This window comes from Megalops cyprinoides, chromosome 17 (assembly GCF_013368585.1).
Source record: "Megalops cyprinoides isolate fMegCyp1 chromosome 17, fMegCyp1.pri, whole genome shotgun sequence".
NCBI classification, from domain to species: Eukaryota; Metazoa; Chordata; class Actinopteri; order Elopiformes; family Megalopidae; genus Megalops; species Megalops cyprinoides.
The window spans coordinates 1,665,830-1,683,329 of NC_050599.1; the positions used below are offsets into that span (position 1 = coordinate 1,665,830).

Consider the following 17,500-nt stretch of genomic DNA (forward strand, 5'->3'; position numbering starts at 1 on the left):
GCGTGTTACACTGTGATCAGGGTCAGGGTATCTGCGCGTTACACTGTGATCAGGGTCAGGGTATCTGCGTGTTACACTGTGATCAGGGTCAGGGTATCTGCGTGTTACACTGTGATCAGGGTCAGGGTATCTGCGCGTTACACTGTGATCAGGGTCAGGGTATCTGCGTGTTACACTGTGATCAGGGTCAGGGTATCTGCGTGTTACACTGTGATCAGGGTCAGGGTATCTGCGTGTTACACTGTGATCAGGGTCAGGGTATCTGCGCGTTACACTGTGATCAGGGTCAGGGTATCAGACTGTGCGTACTGAGAGGCGGAGGAGGAGTTGTCCTTATCACACCATGCTGTTTATCCCTCCACCCCCCACCCCCAAGCCCCTCCCACGCCTGCTCGTGAACTCGATCACACAGGCCTCTGTAACAGTTTCTGAGCTGGCGGGTGAGTGGGATTATGTAACACACTCATCCAGGACAGAGGGAAAAAAAAAAGGAAAGAAAGGCCTTTGGGTGTCGTCTCATCTCCTGAAACCTGCCTGGCAACAGCGCTCAGTCAAGCTCAGAGCCACACACCCACTCTCACGCACCCACTCCCACACACCTACTCTCCCACACGCACTCCCACACACCTACTCTCCCACACGCACTCCCACACAACCACTCTCCCACACGCACTCCCACACACCTACTCTCCCACACGCACTCCCACACACCCACTCTCCTACACACCCACTCTCCCACACGCACTCCCACACACCTACTCTCCCACACGCACTCCCACGCACCCACTCCCACACGCACTCCCACACACCTACTCTCCCACACACCTACTCTCCCACACGCACTCCCACACACCTTCTCTCCCACACACCTACTCTCCCACACGCACTCCCACACACCTTCTCTCCCACACACCAACTGTAGCGTGTGAGACAGGGAGGCAGAAAGACAGGGCGAGGTATGAGGCAGGGAGAGAGAGGCAGGAGACAGGCAGGGAGACAGAGAGGCAGGGGATGGTGAGGCAGGGCAATGTGAGAGGCAGGGCAATGTGAGAGGCAGGGCAATGTGTGAGGCAGCGCAATGTGTGAGGCAGGGCAGTGTGAGAGGCAGGGCAATGTGTGAGGCAGGGCAATGTGAGAGGCAGGGCAGTGTGAGAGGCAGGGCAGTGTGAGAGGCAGGGCAATGTGTGAGGCAGGGAGAGAGAGGCAGGGGATATGCTTGGGGAGAGTGGGGGAACCCCAGAGAGAACACGTTCTCCCTTCTCCTTATGACAACAGGAACATCTGAAACACTACATTAACTATTAATGCAAATAAAGGAATGAGGCCCCTGTTATTATCCCCATGGATTATGCTATATCCCTGTTCTTCTGGACTCATTGCCCTCTTCAGCTGAGCTGACTGGGTTTGCATCAGTGAGAGATGCTGCTGTGTGTTTATAAAGACTGAACACGATGGAGGGCATCGTTATTCACAGCATTGAGGTGCCTGCATCACCGCACATCCTACACAATCAGACCTTTCCATGAAAGAATGGCACATCTGGCTTGTGATACAGCACATTATTGTAAGGGAGGGATTTAGAGGCTTGCTTTGAAGAGACGCGCAATCTGAGGCTGTGAAATGTAGTTGATTTTCCTGTTTTATTGCTTCACATCCAGTCGCATGATTGACATAAACAATCCCTAGCATGAGGGGAATAATTGCAGGATTAAACGCTGTCAGTGTTGTACCTGAGCCGATGGCTGAAACATGCAGGTTGTTATTTATTTGTATTTCGGCGGTTTGGCGGTGTAATGGCGCACCACAGGGCCTCTCTGTTCCGCTGATCTCCTCCCGTTTCAGTGCCAGGCTGAGGAGCACTGACACACGAAGCCTCATGAAGCCTCATGAAGCCTCAGGGAGCCTCAGAGGCAGGCAGTCACACTCGCCTGCATCTTGTCATGGTTTTTGGACCCCCCCTCCCCCCTTCCCTCCCTCCCTCCCTCCCTCCCGGCTGCCTCTCGTTGACTGACAGAACCGTGTCTGAAAAGCCTGTTATCGAATCTGATAGCGAGAGGTGCGTTTTTAGCAAACAGGGGCTCCGTCAGCATGTGGGGTGCAGGTGAAACACAGGGTGGGGGTGGTGGTGGTGGTGGGGGGGGGGGACACAGTGGGGTGGTCCTCTCCAGCGCCCTTTTTCAAGCCTAAGAGACGGAGAGACAGGGTGTGGCTGTTGCCATGGCAGCTGAGGTATTCTTTAACTCTGTTCCCAGTGCAGTCTGCGCTGGTTTGCGCTGCGTAACCTGCAGCAGGGTTTGTGCAGAGGGATTTGTGCAGGGCAGAGTGAGAATGTGCCCCCCCCCCCCCCCCCCCCCCCCCGCTGAAAAGCACAGGTAATTTGACTGTGTGAGTCAGATGAGGGACTTCTCCTCCCACACCATTCAAATGAAGACGGGAGTGCTGTGGGAGCTTAACAAACGCAGATAAGAGAGGTGTGTGTGATGAACAGTGTGTTTCAGTATCAGGTCAGTGAGAGCTGCGGTCAGAGTGCTCACCTCTCTCAGGACCTGAGAAACTGGCACGTTTATGTCAACGTCTGTCGAGCTCCTGGGGACAGGGTGGGGTGAGACCATGTGACCCTGAGACAGGGAGGAAAATGCTTGCTTAAAAAACCTTTCTTTAGCCCTGTGGTCCTCTGATATCTCAGAGGGAATTTTTAAAACTCTGATCTAAACCACACTGAAAGTTCCAATATGACATAATAGCATATTTTAACACAGGAAAATACCATACCAAAACTTTAAGCAACTCCTTCATGTGTATCAAAATGTACTGTATTTTATTCACTAAAAAATATGTTGAATATTGCACATTCATGGATTCACTTTTATGTATACAATATTAGATCTCATAATAGTGTAGAATTAAATTACAATACGACACATTCTGGAAGGTCAGTATGCTTGTATAATATAAATATGGATCATGTCGCAGCTGTTTGATAATATTGTCCCTTTTCCCTCTGCTTCTGTGGGAACCTCAGGGTGGTGCAGCTGCATGGATCTGTATCTGCGTTTGTCTTACAGGGTGGAGGTTCACATCCAAACAGCGTTATCTCCTCATGGTGCCTCAGTGTAAGGACCATCCCTGAAGGCTGCTCACAGAACCAGGACAGCCAGGCTGTGCTAGTGGATCCTCTGGGTTTATAACATGCTGTGGCTCGGCTGTGCGAGTAACACTCACTCAATCATTACACAAATCTTATTATTCTGACCGTTTTCAATTCTTCACAAAAGAGATGAGGAGAGGACTGAGACCGCAAACACCCCAAGTCTGCTGAGTATCTCAGTGCTGTGCCAGGTGTTTCCGAGTCCCTTATTAAAGAGCATTGCAGGCATCTTTGCTGGTTTCACAGGACGGGGGTGTGAATTGCCGAAATGTTGAGAGAGAGCACACCCAGTGTGTAGCGCTTTGCTGAAAGGAGTGGTGCAGATTCACATTAAGAGTTCATTCAGGTGAGTCAACATGTGAAAATGCCAGGTGTGGGTCCAGCAGGTGCATCACGCTAACATAACATTGCTGTGACGCATCGACCTGATAAAATTACTGCTACAGCTCTGAAGGACTGTGGGAATGTCTGTGTGTCTGTCAGCTGAGACAGGTTCTGTGGAACGCAAACTTTCACCCACGCTGTAATAATTGAACAAAAATACCTCACAAACAGGCACATGGTTCATGCTGTGCTGTTGCATCGTTGATTCGTAAGTAGTAATTAGCTGGGGGCTCGAGTCTGTGAGTTAACTTCTGGTCAGATGTAGTATATCAGTTAAATATAACGAATGTATTGTAATGTTTTCTCATGGGTGAAATTCTGAACGGTCCTGCAATTCTTGGAACATCACACAGTACGCTTTAATGAATTTTTTTCTTCTCGTGTCTGATAGCGTTAGAGCACGATGTGTCTTTGTGTACAGTGTAATGAAACATCGCAGGGAATGACTCACAGAGACACAGGACTGAAAGCGTATGTGGGCCGCTATCCCGCCGTTAAACATGAGGGAAAAAAAAACAGCCTCATCGAATCAGAGCGCAATCTGCAGAGGAGGCGAGGGGAGACCCGCTGCGTGCTGATTGGCTAATATCAGTCTAATCAGAATGTGGCTGCAGCGGAGTAATGAGGAAGGATGATGAGACGACCATGAGCATTCTGTCTGAGGCCGGGGGGGCGTGACTGACCCAGGGGCTGGGGGGGGGGGGGAGCAGACCGAAGCTTTTCAGAATGAGAGGATATTTTAGCTTCATCGCTTGGCTCTGTGCAGGTCTGAGTTACTCTGCTGCAGTGAGCCGGCATACTGCTATTGGTAGTGATTGTAGTGACTCCTCTCTGTCAGTATATATGTGGACTTCTCTTCTGGGGGGAGGCTTTTGTGCTTTTCCCTACAAAAAATATATATTGGAAATATGTTTTAGAAACTGTATTTTTTAGCTCAATAAATATATTGGAAATATATTCCCATTTTGTTGTATTGCAACATGTATTGTTACTGCTATACTTCTAAATGTGGCATATTATTGGACTGAACAATATATTTCTTAGTATGTTACAAATATATTTCATATTCATGTGGGTGTGACCCTCAGGATGGAGCAGTTAGCACTGAGGTAATGGTGTTTCCCAAAATCAGACCAAAATGCTGCTTTGTGCTTCCCTGAGTTCCTCTCCGCCCGGCCAGCTGGGACTGAATGAGGACTCTGACCAATTAAAATGAGTCAATAGAAACAGCCAATGGGCATAAATATTTCATGCTGCATAAATGGGCATAGATTTTTTTTTCATGGGATGTTCTTTTAATGATAAACAGTTGTCAGTAGTTTTTGTAATGGTAAATTGAAACATTGATGTTTGAAATGAAATGTAGGGGTGTGAGGTTTCTTGTTTGTTTTTTACACATATCTCAGCGCAGCGTGAGGTGGTGATAACATGCTGAGAATAACATGCTGCATAAATCCCACGGGTGCTCTCTTTTACAGGTGTGCTACGTTACCTGTGGGACAGGTGTCCATGTGGTCTCCCAGGAGCACAGCACAGCAGGGGGCCCTTATCAGAGAGCGGGCAGGGGTCCAGCATTTCCCTGGGGGTCCAGAGAACATCTTGGGGGTCCACCATCTCCCTGGGGGTCCAGAGAACATCTGCTGAGCAGCTCGGAGGGAGGAGAGTTATGGCTGGGCAGAGGAGTTATACCTCCAACAGCGGCAAAATGACAGACTCAGTTGTGATACTGAAAGTCTGTGGAGTGTGGAGAGGAGGACTGATATGGTCACAAAAACTGCACATGTGAAATGAACACGGGGCCGGTGAGTGCACAGGGACAGAGGGGCCCATCGAGGATCTGAGCGCTCACCAGGGAGGCGCTTCGCGTGGCGTTTGTGACGTCTGCGGCAGCTCTCGACAGCTCACAGCCAGCGCTGAGCCCTCTCTGACACACCTGCCCCAGGCTGGGGGAGGGGGGTGTTTTTTTCATCATTATGCAAAGCCATGTCTTGTGTTTACTGAAGGGTAATTGGGCAGCAGCCAGGCTGAATTCCCCACTGCTTTTCCCACAGTGAGACCGCACGTATCTGGTGTTTGCCGGGGGGGGCGTAGCACCTCTTCCTGCCTCACGGAGACGTCCCCCGAGCCACTCTGCCCTGTAATTTCACCGCACTGTAGAGGGCCGGGGACCGCAGAGGCAGGGGAAACCACACATGTCTAGCTGCCACTGTTTCATGCGTCTGACAGGCAGACTTTTTGTGTCAGACCTGAGCGGTTGTGGGAAATTCCTAGATGTCCTTCGTTTCTGGTCTGTGCTGAGAGACCCGGCAGCAGCTGAGGGGTTTGATGTTGTACATCTCTCACTCTCAGAGTGAGCAGGTGAAGATGGAGAGTGTGTGTTACTGTCCGTATTGACATCAGTGGTGGCTCCAGAGTGCCCTCAAACCAATGAACTTTGCAAAGGACGGGAGTGTGACATCTGATGAGGCACATAACCCACCGAGCCAAAGCTTCTCTCTTGGGAGGCCAGCGGAGCCTCGGACGCCAGGGTGGGCAGGCCCTCAGGGGGTTACCTGAGACCCTCCAGCCACCTGAGACGGTCTGTATCCTGGACACCTGAGGATAATGTCCTGTCCAGCACAGCACCATCTCCACTCCTCACTGACAGCACCCCCATCTGGTCTTAGTAGCTTACACGATTCTCACGTTGCTCCAAATCCAACACTGCTCCATACGCAGAAACTTTGTTCAAATTCAGACACAGTACTTTACCCACAAGGGTAAGGCTGCTATGGCTTCAGAGGGAATAGCTCTGCTCTGTGGCCAGGCCACGCGAGACGCCAGAGTGCACAGCGCAGCTCTCTGGCTCTCTGCCCCTCTCCCCCCATGTCGCAACCAGCAGGGTGGTGGTTTCAGCATCACGACCTCATCTCAACCCAGCTCCTGCTGCCATGGAGACGCTGGAAACAGGCTTGGTAAGGAGGGTTTGCTCAAACGTCTTTCTCCCGGAAAGCGAGATGCTGTTGTAGACCTGTCTCTGGTGTGGCCTCATGTGGATGGATCGGACTGTCAGACAGGTGTGCTTCAGCCCGAGGTCCAAATGCTGCTCTTCCCCTGTTGGGTACTGTTTACAGGGGATGTGCTGTTTCCTGCGATGCGGCCAGCCAGAAATCCAAACATGGAAATCTTTCCCATCACACTCTCAAACAGAATTAACCCAGAGCTTCACAAATAACGCTGCCGGTCAACTCCTGTCATGTACTGTGTCTGTTCATTCGGTACAGGGGCCTCAGGCACCAGCATGCAACTCAGCTGAACTTTCTACCAGCTGTTAATGAGCAGGCAACCATGATTATTCTTTATTTTTTCTTTTTTTGGCTAACCTCATGTAGCCCTCAGAGAGTGTGCTGCACCCCGTGGTCGGTCTCGTCCTGTTTGGAGTGAATCCAGCAGGCCCTGAGAGAGACACAAAGGCCCACCAAGGTCACCTTCAGGCTCCTGACAGAGGGAGACCAAGGGCTGTAAAGTCACATTCTCACCTGTTCATCTGCCCACCTGCAGACCCCTGAGAGAGAGAGAGACTGAGGCCCATCAGTATCACCTGCTCACCTGCAGACCCCTGAGAGAGACACAGAGGCTTGTAAATGTCACCTGTAGCACCTGCAGGCTCCTGACAGCAGGTGGGCCCAGTGATAACAGTGTTCAAAATATGCATCACTCGATCAATCAAAAAATGCTTTCAGCATCTGTGCTTTTCTCCATCCTACCTCCTCTTTTCTTTCTGTTTTTCCTCTACTCCTCCATTCCCTCCTTCCTTCAAATCTCTAAGGTGGTCGCAGTTTGATTAATGCAAGTGGATTTAAATCCATGATCAGATGGCCTTCTGATAACGTCATGAATGGGTCATGAATATGCAGGCAGAGAACAGCTGTTTTTAAAATGCAGTTTTCGAGGGTGGCCTTTGTTCTCTGTGGCTTTGATTCAGCGTCGATCACCGCGCCTGAAAGGACTGCAGAATTAGAGATGATCAGCTGTGAGGATCCTGAGAGAGCAGCCGCGGGTCACTCGGTAACAGAACTGCAGAATTAGAGATGATCAGCTGTGAGGATCCTGAGAGAGCAGCCGCGGGTCACTCGGTAACAGAACTGCAGAATTAGAGATGATCAGCTGTGAGGATCCTGAGAGAGCAGCCGCGGGTCACTCGGTAACAGAACTGCAGAATTAGAGATGATCAGCTATGAGGATCCTGAGAGAGGAGCCGCGGGTCACTCGGTAACAGAACTGCAGAATCAGAGGTGATCAGCTGTGAGGATCCTGAGAGAGCAGCCGCGGGTCACTCGGTAACAGAACTGCAGAATCAGAGGTGATCAGCTGTGAGGATCCTGAGAGAGCAGCCGCGGGTCACTCGGTAACAGAACTGCAGAATCAGAGGTGATCAGCTGTGAGGATCCTGAGAGACAGAGATGTCTCTCAGGATCCTCAGTAACGGCTCGGTAACAGAGATGCAATAAACAGCCAGCAGAAACAGAATCTATTTCTTCAGCCCAGTGAAATGGTTTTGCAAGAGAGCTGTTGTGTAATTTGAGCTTCATTTCCCTAACCTGCCAGGGCTGTCACCCTTCAGCGCCACAGACAGAGCGTTAGCCGCTGCTAAGATGATAATGACAGTGGTGATAATTGCTTCCATTTATTTCACCCTGATTTCTCTGATATCTCCAGAATGCAGTGCGGATCTGGGGGAGCAGCTCAGAGATCAGGCGTGGGGCACCTGCCCGGTGAGTGACTGACAGGTGCTAACTCACACGCCGGTGATTAGAGCGCCTCGCGACTCTGGGGGTCCGCACGCTGAAGCCACGAGGCGCATGCCACACCACTCAGCGCGTACGCAGCAAGAAGCAGCCAATCAGACGGAGAGAAGAGGCGGACTGCTGCACACAGGCTTGGGCTGCAGCCATTTCTCTTTTTGCAGCTGTAAATAAGAAGGGCACAAAAACACAGAGGGAGTAAACAAAAGGAAAAATTAATTCTGAGAATCAATGAACGAGGGACCAGCCGTAGCGCTCAAACGTGCTCAGTGTATTTCACATGATGGAGCCCTCGTTTGGCCTAAGCCAAGTCAAACCGTTTATGTCTAATGATATGCTTTTCTCTGTCAAATGAACACTACAGAGCTTTTTGTCATGTTACGGACAAACTGCTGCATGAATACTGTATGTATTTTCTCATCTTCAGATGCTAAGCGCAGCCATCAGCTTCCTTGTACTTGGTGGATGGAACGTCTTCAGCCTCCCTCAGCAGAGATGCGGAAAAAATAAGGAGAAAACCAGCTGTGCTGCAGGAGAGGTGTTAACGCAGAGCAGAGACACACAAACCCAGAAGAGTCTGAGGAACGCAAGTGAGCGCCGCCACTCCCCGAACCAGAATGTCTCCATGGCAAAGACCGGGGCGCAGACGCACACAACACCCATCCATGAGTGACACCCGAGGCACCCGGCCCTGTGCTCTCACCCACCCTCCTCCTAAATTATTCATTCCAAATGCTCAGCAGCTTCTGTAAGCTTAAAGTTCCTGTCAGCCAAGAAGGAGGCAGAGAGCCAGAAATGGAGTAAGGAAACACACATACACATACACACACACAGAGTCACACATACACACTCACACACACAAACACACACACACACACAGAGTCACACATACACACTCACACACACACACAGTCAAATACAAATAAGCACACACACACACACACACACACACCACACACAGAGTTAAACACACACCACACAGACACACACACATACACAGAGAATCAAACACACATAAGCGTGTACATACCTACATGCACACACACACACACGGCACTAGGGAAACAGGAAATCCCCACGCTGGCTGTCTGACTGACACACAGTGATGTTCTCCTGCAGTATCTTTGTTTATGGTGAAAGGCAGAGGGGAAGGCCATGAGTGGCTCACACTGATGGATTTTCTAAACGCTAAATGTGGTCCCTGCACCAGCAGAGATCTGAGGCCTGCATTATTGATGCCATCCTTTCAGAGGCTTTCTGCAGCACCTCCATCAGCCGATCTGCATAATCAATGTGCCTCTTCCGCAGAACGCCGTTCCGGCAGTGACACAGTGAGACATGTCACCCATGCACAGTGCTTCCTATTTCCTCTCAGCTCAGTACACACACACACACACACACACAAGACACCCACACATGCATGAGACACTCACACACACACAAGACACTCACACACGCATGAGACACTCACACACACATTCACACACACACACACACACAAGACACTCACACACGCATGAGACACTCACACACACATTCACACACACACACACACAAGACACTCACACACACATGAGACACTCACACACACATTCACACACATACACACACACACACATGCAGGACAGGCAGCCACACACACATTTGGTCTGCAACAGCCTGTTCCACATACCAAAGGGAGACACACAGAGTTCCTTAAAGGTCCACAAACCAGAGAAGAGATCCAGCTGGCCAAAGGAGAGGCGTATGATTGCCTGTTTGATGTCAGTGTCATTGAAGACGAGTTTTTAATGGAATAATTCACAGGGTCAGAGCAGAGATGACCTCATATTCTGCCTTTGAAGGGTTTTTCATGGGTTTCCTTTCATTTTTTGTACACAATATACTCAATAAGTAAATTGTACTTTTTTCCATCTTTTTCAAGCTGAGACATGCTGGACATTGCTACATGTTGAGCAGTGACTTCTCCCCTATTCTGTTTTCACTTTTAGCCATAACAAAAATAAGTATGGGGATTTTATTTTCAGTGTCCTTCCAGTAAATGCTGCACTTTGATGTCTGGCATTTGCTCCTGGTGATTTATAAGAAGAGGAAATGGGAGGTCTGGAAGGTTCTGTTGCCTTTTCCAGTGTGGAAGCTCCCTTCTTCCCCGTCCACATTCACAGACAGGCTTGAATCACCAATACAATGATCACGTAAAAATATCTACCGGCAGGACACCATGCCTTAACGTGAACTGAAACTGAGATATGATCAGAGCTTACACGGTCAGGAGAGCTTATATGTGTCACGGCCTGACCAGCCGAAACCGCCGAGGACAGCCCCTTCCCTCTGTATGCTGTGACTCTCTCTCTTCCTCCTGTGTGAGATCATGATGTCTACGCCTACAGGTGAGTCACACCTGGGGAGAGATAAAGGCCAGCCTGTTCACCTGTCTGGGTGGGGCCACGTCTGGTTTCCCCTTCTCCTCTCTTGTGAGACAGGAGCTGTCTTATTTCTTAAAATTAGAAGGAAAGGGTGCACACAAGCTCTACCCCAAAGTGCTGACCTCGTTCATCTTTTTGCAAACGCAGTAACAGAGTTAGGACAAGCTGATTCTGAATCAGTTTAGGGAGGAAGTACCCAGAGAGTACTTCCTGTCTAAGGTCTGCTTACTGCTGGTCCCAGAAGTGTGAAATATCATTCGATCAGTCAATCAAACAATCAATTAAATTTGGCTAAGTGTAGCACCTTTCCAGATGAAACTGCCACAGATTGCTGTGATAAATGGGTGTGTATTAGTCAGCTGGGATTTCCCATTGTCAGGAGTACCTTGTCGTGGGACATGACTTCATCACTGCAAAGCTGTATTCATCACAGATGTAAAATTAGACCGCAGTACAATGGCCTGTGTGCTGAGTCTTCAGCAGGACTCGTCACCTGTGATGCTGAGAGGCTGCAAGCCTTTATTCCAGCCAGACACTTCACCATCTGACTCAGCTAATCACCATCTTAACTGAGCCCATTTAACTTTCCTCCTCAACCCGAAGAGTGTCAGTGATTTCAGAAGCCCTGACACACACACACACCACACTCTGGCATGACACCCAGATGCCTGAGATCTCAAAAGTAGAACTTGTTACATGAGATTTTCCAACCCATTTAGTGGTGCTATTTTTACCCTGTTGCTGCACCCCTCCGGACGGAACGCTTGTCTGCCGTCAGCGAACGCGGAGAGCGTTTGCATTCACACGCAGACACCGCGACGCTCCCTGTGCGTATCGAGGCAGACCCTTCAGCTCAGGCTGTGGGAGGGGCCAGTCTGACGCAGTGTAGCGCGTCACTGTGTTTGAATGTCAGATCAGGGCTGCTGTAACCGCGGGTGCCTGCTCTTTGCTGAATGAAGGAAGATGCAATATTACAAAACCCACGTTAATTTTCATTTAGCTCAAAAAAGACCACACTCAGCAGAGGACAGAAAACAAAACTTTGAATGAGTGACACTTGGTACTCTGGAAAAATCTGTGACACAATGGCAATGCCACACCAGCCTTGAATTTTTTATTTAATGTAAGATGATACAGAAAAACTATACATTCAAATATGATTTTATAATGTTGAATGAAATCAGCTAAGGACATTACTCAGTTCAATATGAGGTGGTTTAAAACAAATGTATCACCTGTAATTCTGTAAGAATGAACCACTTATAAGAATGGAGCTACCGTGGACAGGTGTGATTCCTGAAGGTTGAGAGTACCGTGCACGATGTGTGGGGAAAACTCACTGCTTATGCTGATAGTCCCCTGTGTTGTGTTAGTCTGCATGGCACTCAAACACATGTAATGTGAGATTAGTGTTGGAAGGAAAGGGCGAGTTTCTGGCCACTGGAGCTCAGTGTAAGCTGACCCTGTGTTTCCTGTGGAATAGAGGTCACTAAGGAAGGCCTTTCTGCACAATGCCCTCCATGTTTAATTGAGTGTGCCCGAGTGTCTGGTCTTCTCCCGGTTTCTTCACGGCAGCAGAGAGAACTGGCAGTCCCATCCCACTGCAAACTGCTATAGGCCATGCCTGTGCTGATCTCTGTTAGCTGATTATCCAACGCGGCAGAGACACACAATTACTAAAAACAATATTCAAAAAATCAGAGGCAGGAGATTGCTGCTGCTCATTTTAAAGTGGAACAAAAACCATTTTCAATGGCAGTAGCACAGATTCAATTATGCATCCCATTTGCTATAGCTGTTGTTTAAATTGATAATAATCCATGTAGTCTGTAATGAGCACAAGCGTTAAGTCATGCCATCCGTCATGGTTATGACCCCCACCGTGCTGTGAGGTCTCACCCTTCACAGACTTTGAGGCAGAAAGCACTGGATTTCTGAGAAGAGGCACAGTCAGTAGACAGGATGTGGAATGAGGAAGTGGATCGCCAAAAAGTCACACAAAAACTTCCTCTGTCTGGATTGGTGAATCACCACAGTGGCCAAAAACTCCATTGAAATAGGAAAGTGCAGAGAGGACCCGAAATATCAATAAAAAAGGCCACAAACAAACCACTGAACAAAGCATGTTGTACAAGCCAGCCTGCAGGAAATGCTGCATTTACACCAGAATTAGGCTGTAGTTGGTTTGGGTTTGGTGAAGTGCGGCTCACAGACAAACCCCAGAGGCAGATCTGTAACTGAGTGATGTCAGAGGGTGTGTTATAATACTGTAGTCCTGCTGGCATTACCAAAGGCGGACTGGCCACAGCAGGGATGTTTTATTCAAGAGAAAAGAGATTATCATCAAATGTGATCATCACACTTCAGCTGAACTCCCATGAGTGTTGCCTAATATGCCACCTCTATCAGTATCTGAAGAGTCAAAGAAGCAGGACTGTGTTCTGAACTCTGTGTGTGTGTGTGTGTGTGTGTGTGACACAGAGAGAGAGAAAGTGTGTGAATTCAGGGATGGGGCAGTTGTTCTAATTATAAGCAATCAGATCTTCCACCTGTTTCATTCTGTCACTTCTTTGTGAAAGAAAACAGACACTGGTGATGAAAATAAGTGTTGTTAGGAAAAGTGAAAGAATGCAGGATTTCCTCATGTCTCTGTCAGCTGAGTGAATGAGGCATCTCTGTCTCTCTCTGTCTCTGTCTCTCTCTCTCTCTCTCTCTCTGTATGTGAGAGCACTGGGGTGAGCAGAGTCTCTCTTTCTCTCTCTCGACTGGACTGCAGGCCCCACTCAGCTCGGCCTCCCAGGAGGAGCACCTGACCTTGATCAAGGTGAGCTGCTCAGCTCAGCTGCAGGGTCCTGCTCACACTCTCCCTGTCTGCATGCTCTTCTCTCCTCCCGTGCTGTCTGTCTCCCCCTCTCTCTGTTGCTCTCTCTCTGTCTCTCTGTTTTTCTCCCTCTTTTTCTCTCTCCATCTCCTGCATTTCCTCCCCTCTCCTGTGCTCTCATTCTTTCTCTCTCCCTCTCTGCACACTGTTTTCACCTCCGCTCCCGTTCTCCTCCCCTTCTCTCCTGTTCTCTCCTCCTCTTCTCCTGTTCCCTCTGACTCTCTCCCTCTTTCTTTTCTACACCTCTCTCTCCTGCATTTCCTTCCCTCTCTCACCTACCGCCTCTCATTCTCTGTCCATCTTACATCTGCTCTAATGTCAGAAAAGAATAAAAGAAAACCCTTAAGCTATCATTCAGTGTGAGGATGTTACTCCGTTATCCACAGTAGCATACGAATGCCAAAGGTTATCATGTGTATTGGGTTCTGAGACAGTGCAGGTGTGTGTGTGTGTGTGAGTGTCTGTGTGTGTGTGTGTGTGTGTGTGCATGACTCAGTGTGGCAGTGACCGGATATGAAGGAGGGAGAGAGAGAGGGAGGGAGAGAGAGGGAGAGGGAGGGAGAGGAGGTGTGAGAGGGAGGAAGCTGTGCGAGGAAGTTCCTGCCGCCTGACGCCTCCGCCGGCCCCCCCTCCCTGTAGCAGGAGGGTGAAAATGCAGTTTTTCATTAACAGTCACCAACAGTTTTTATCAATCTCTCTCAATATAGGTGTTTGTTCTCCCACCAGGTGAAACCATGCCTGCCACAGCCTCCTCTGTCATGCCTAACATCCCGTAGGAACAGAGAAAGGGCTTAACACAGGTGGCGACAGCCTCTGCCCACCCTCATCGTCATGGAGACGGCCCACGCCCTTTGCGGTCCCTGCTGAGGGCTGGCCTCCATCTGCGGCTTCTGAAAGAGCCTCATTAAGGTCACGTCACTCAGCAGGAGACTGGGGTCTGAGCCTGCATGTGAGGAAGAATCACCATGTGCCGGAGATAACGCCGTACTCTCCGAGAGGAAGGAAAGGAGGAGAGGGAGAGTGCAAAACAAACACTCAGGGACCAGGCCCTGCTGCTCGGCCATTTCAAAATACGATGTTCTCTTTACTCAGCGCATTCTCTGCTGGGTAACACAGGGCTGTGAAACCTTTTCTGCAGTCCAGATCATTATCAGGTTTACATCAGGAATCAAACATAACGAACTGAATGCATGAGACATCACCAACTTCCACCCTGAAGGGTCTGAGGCCCACAGTCACTGATTGCCCTGATTACCGCACCCTCTGTCGGAGCTCTGGCAGGTCGTAATCACCTTTCCGTGGCTGATTGCATTGTACTTACGGGCACTCACTCAAATCCTTTGCGTTTACAGAACTCTGATTTTCATGCTGTTGCTGGTATGATTGGAAATATGTGTGTTTTCACTGGAGATCACTATGCCTTCATGGTGACAAGGTTCTCAATATGTTCAGAATTCAAATTCTTTGACATTCCGAGTCATCAACAAAACCTTGACAATTATGAATTTAAACATAAACGCTTCACTGGAAAAATATAAGAGAATAAAAAGGTTTCCTGAAGGGCGTTGAGCCACCCCCTGAACTGCACGCTGGCACAGATTACAGGCGCAGCAAGTCGGGGGGGCAGAGAGGCAGAGATTGCGTAATCCTCCTTTCTAAAGTAGAATGGGTCACAGCAGTGCCTTTCCTCAGGGAGTGAAAGTCCTTTTTCTCTGTTTCAGCCAATAATAGCCTAGTTTGAGAGTAAGGGGCAAATGAGATTTATGTTCCCTATAACCACTGTTTTCAACCTAACACGTTTTGGATCAGACATTATTTTTCCTGTGTTGGGAATACAACCAGGTATGAATATTTGGCTCAACAGCAGAAAAGCCTGAAAGGAGAGATGAGTGACATTGCAGCCACCGAGAGGAGAGAGAGAAGAGGAGGAAGAGGAGGAGGAGGAGCGAGATGGGAAAATAGGAGCCTTCAGAAGCGAAACGCTGGGGACCTAAACAGCCCTCAGACTCTGTGACTGTCACTCCCACACTGTTCCGGCCGAGTGGAGGAGGAGGAGGAGCTGCTCTGTACAGCAGGTGGGAGCCCGGCCACACAGGAGTGGGGTTACAGATCCGCTGCGAGGAGGCTGAGACCCACACACACACACACACACACCACACACACACACACACACACACACACACACACACACACACACACACACACACACACACCACATACACACACACACACACACCACACACACACACACACACACACACACACACACCACACACACACCACATACACACACACACACCACACCACATACACACACCACACACACACACACACACACACATTACAGTACCGCAGCAATGAGTTGCTGTTCAGTGTTACTGAATTGGAAATGACTACATTGATGTAAAACAGAAATGAAGTTTTACATTTTTAACAATTAATTGAAAGATATTCCTCTCCACTTCCCTCCACATATATCTCCACACTTTCCCTTTATCTGTGCTGTGAGAGACTCCCAGAAAATACCGTTAAATCTCTGAAACTGCTCGCGTACAGCTCATAAGAGGCCATGACAGAGAGACATACTGCAGAGAGAGGAAAGTCAGTTCCAGCATGCCGAGACAGATGCGTGAGATTTCACAGTCTGCCGGGTGCGTGTGGTGTGAAAAATTAATGCAAAGCCTATCTCAAGCCTGGAAAATGTTGAACCCTTGGAGTTAGCGATTGATAACATATATCAAACGTTTAAAGCAACATCACGACAACATAATATGGCGAACACAGAAGTGTACCGGCCAGGATCTGTGGCTGCTGTTGTGGAGGCATGGAGAGTATAGTATGGTAGTTTTTAGTTTTATTTTCATGCATCTATGTAACTGTATAACTCACTATAATGTCAGCTTCCCCATTGCTTGTTTTGGGCAAAACATTTTTTAATAAAAAATAAACCCATATATGCAGGGCGTGTTGTGGGAGGTATTGGTGACAGACATCTAGGGCGGTTGTGTGACATATCTCCTGCTTTCCCACAGACACCAGTTCCTCAGCCTCCCTCCCACTCCCACTGCCCCTAACAGGAAGTCTATCTTAAAATTCCCAGCTCTTCTCAGCTGGCCCTGCCCTTTTCTCTTGGTGCCCTTCTGGAAGCTCCCTTTCCCTCTGGCCCCGCCCCTTTCTCCCACCCCACCCCTTTCCTCTGGCACCGCCCTTTTCTTCTGAAGAGGCTACATTAGCAGCAGCAGCATCCACTCTGCTGCTAATGTAAGCGCAGGTTACCACAGCAACCCCGCTGGCCAGCCCACACATCCGTTTGCTGTGACACTGAAGACTGATCTGGCTGAGGAAGATAACTCATAACTCTGAGAACAGCTGAAATTCACCTGATTACAGCACTCCAAATCACTGCCATCTATCCCCAAAAACAAGGGATTTTCCTTGGTCCTTATTAGAGTTAACATGGCAGTAACGTAGAAAGGTTCTCACGTGTAAAAAAAAAAAAACTGTTTTTTGAATGCCTGTTCAGTGCGAACTGTACACAGAGCAGTAACATTGATTTTAAACACCTGGGCAGGTGAACCCTGCCTACAGATCAAAGTGCGCCGTTTTGCAGGTGAGTGCAGCTTGATAACAGAAGCGACTAACGCAGCGCTGAGACTTTCCACCACTTGCTCTCTGCAGCAGAGCAGCCATCTTCTCAGAGTGACCCTCGGTAACCAGGGCAACGACCCTGTATCCATTACATCACTCAGTCCATCCCTGCATGAGCTGCCAGTTACTGTGGTCCTTTTGACTGAATCACTCGGTATCACAACGTACAGAGTACCAAGTGAGCACAATGCCAGTCTGTGTCAGCCAACTGCGTGAGACAATTTTAAAA

The 17,500-nt window shown here is 49.0% G+C and overlaps 1 long non-coding RNA gene across 1 annotated transcript in view; it reads left to right on the forward strand.

The window, feature by feature from the left end:
• The first annotated feature begins 15,316 nt into the window (after window positions 1-15,316).
• Window positions 15,317-17,500, forward strand: part of LOC118792715 — an 8,243-nt gene continuing 6,059 nt past the window's right edge. The window contains exon 1 of the long non-coding RNA XR_005005614.1: window positions 15,317-15,698. This is a non-coding gene — a long non-coding RNA (uncharacterized LOC118792715). The remainder of the gene's footprint in view (window positions 15,699-17,500) is intronic.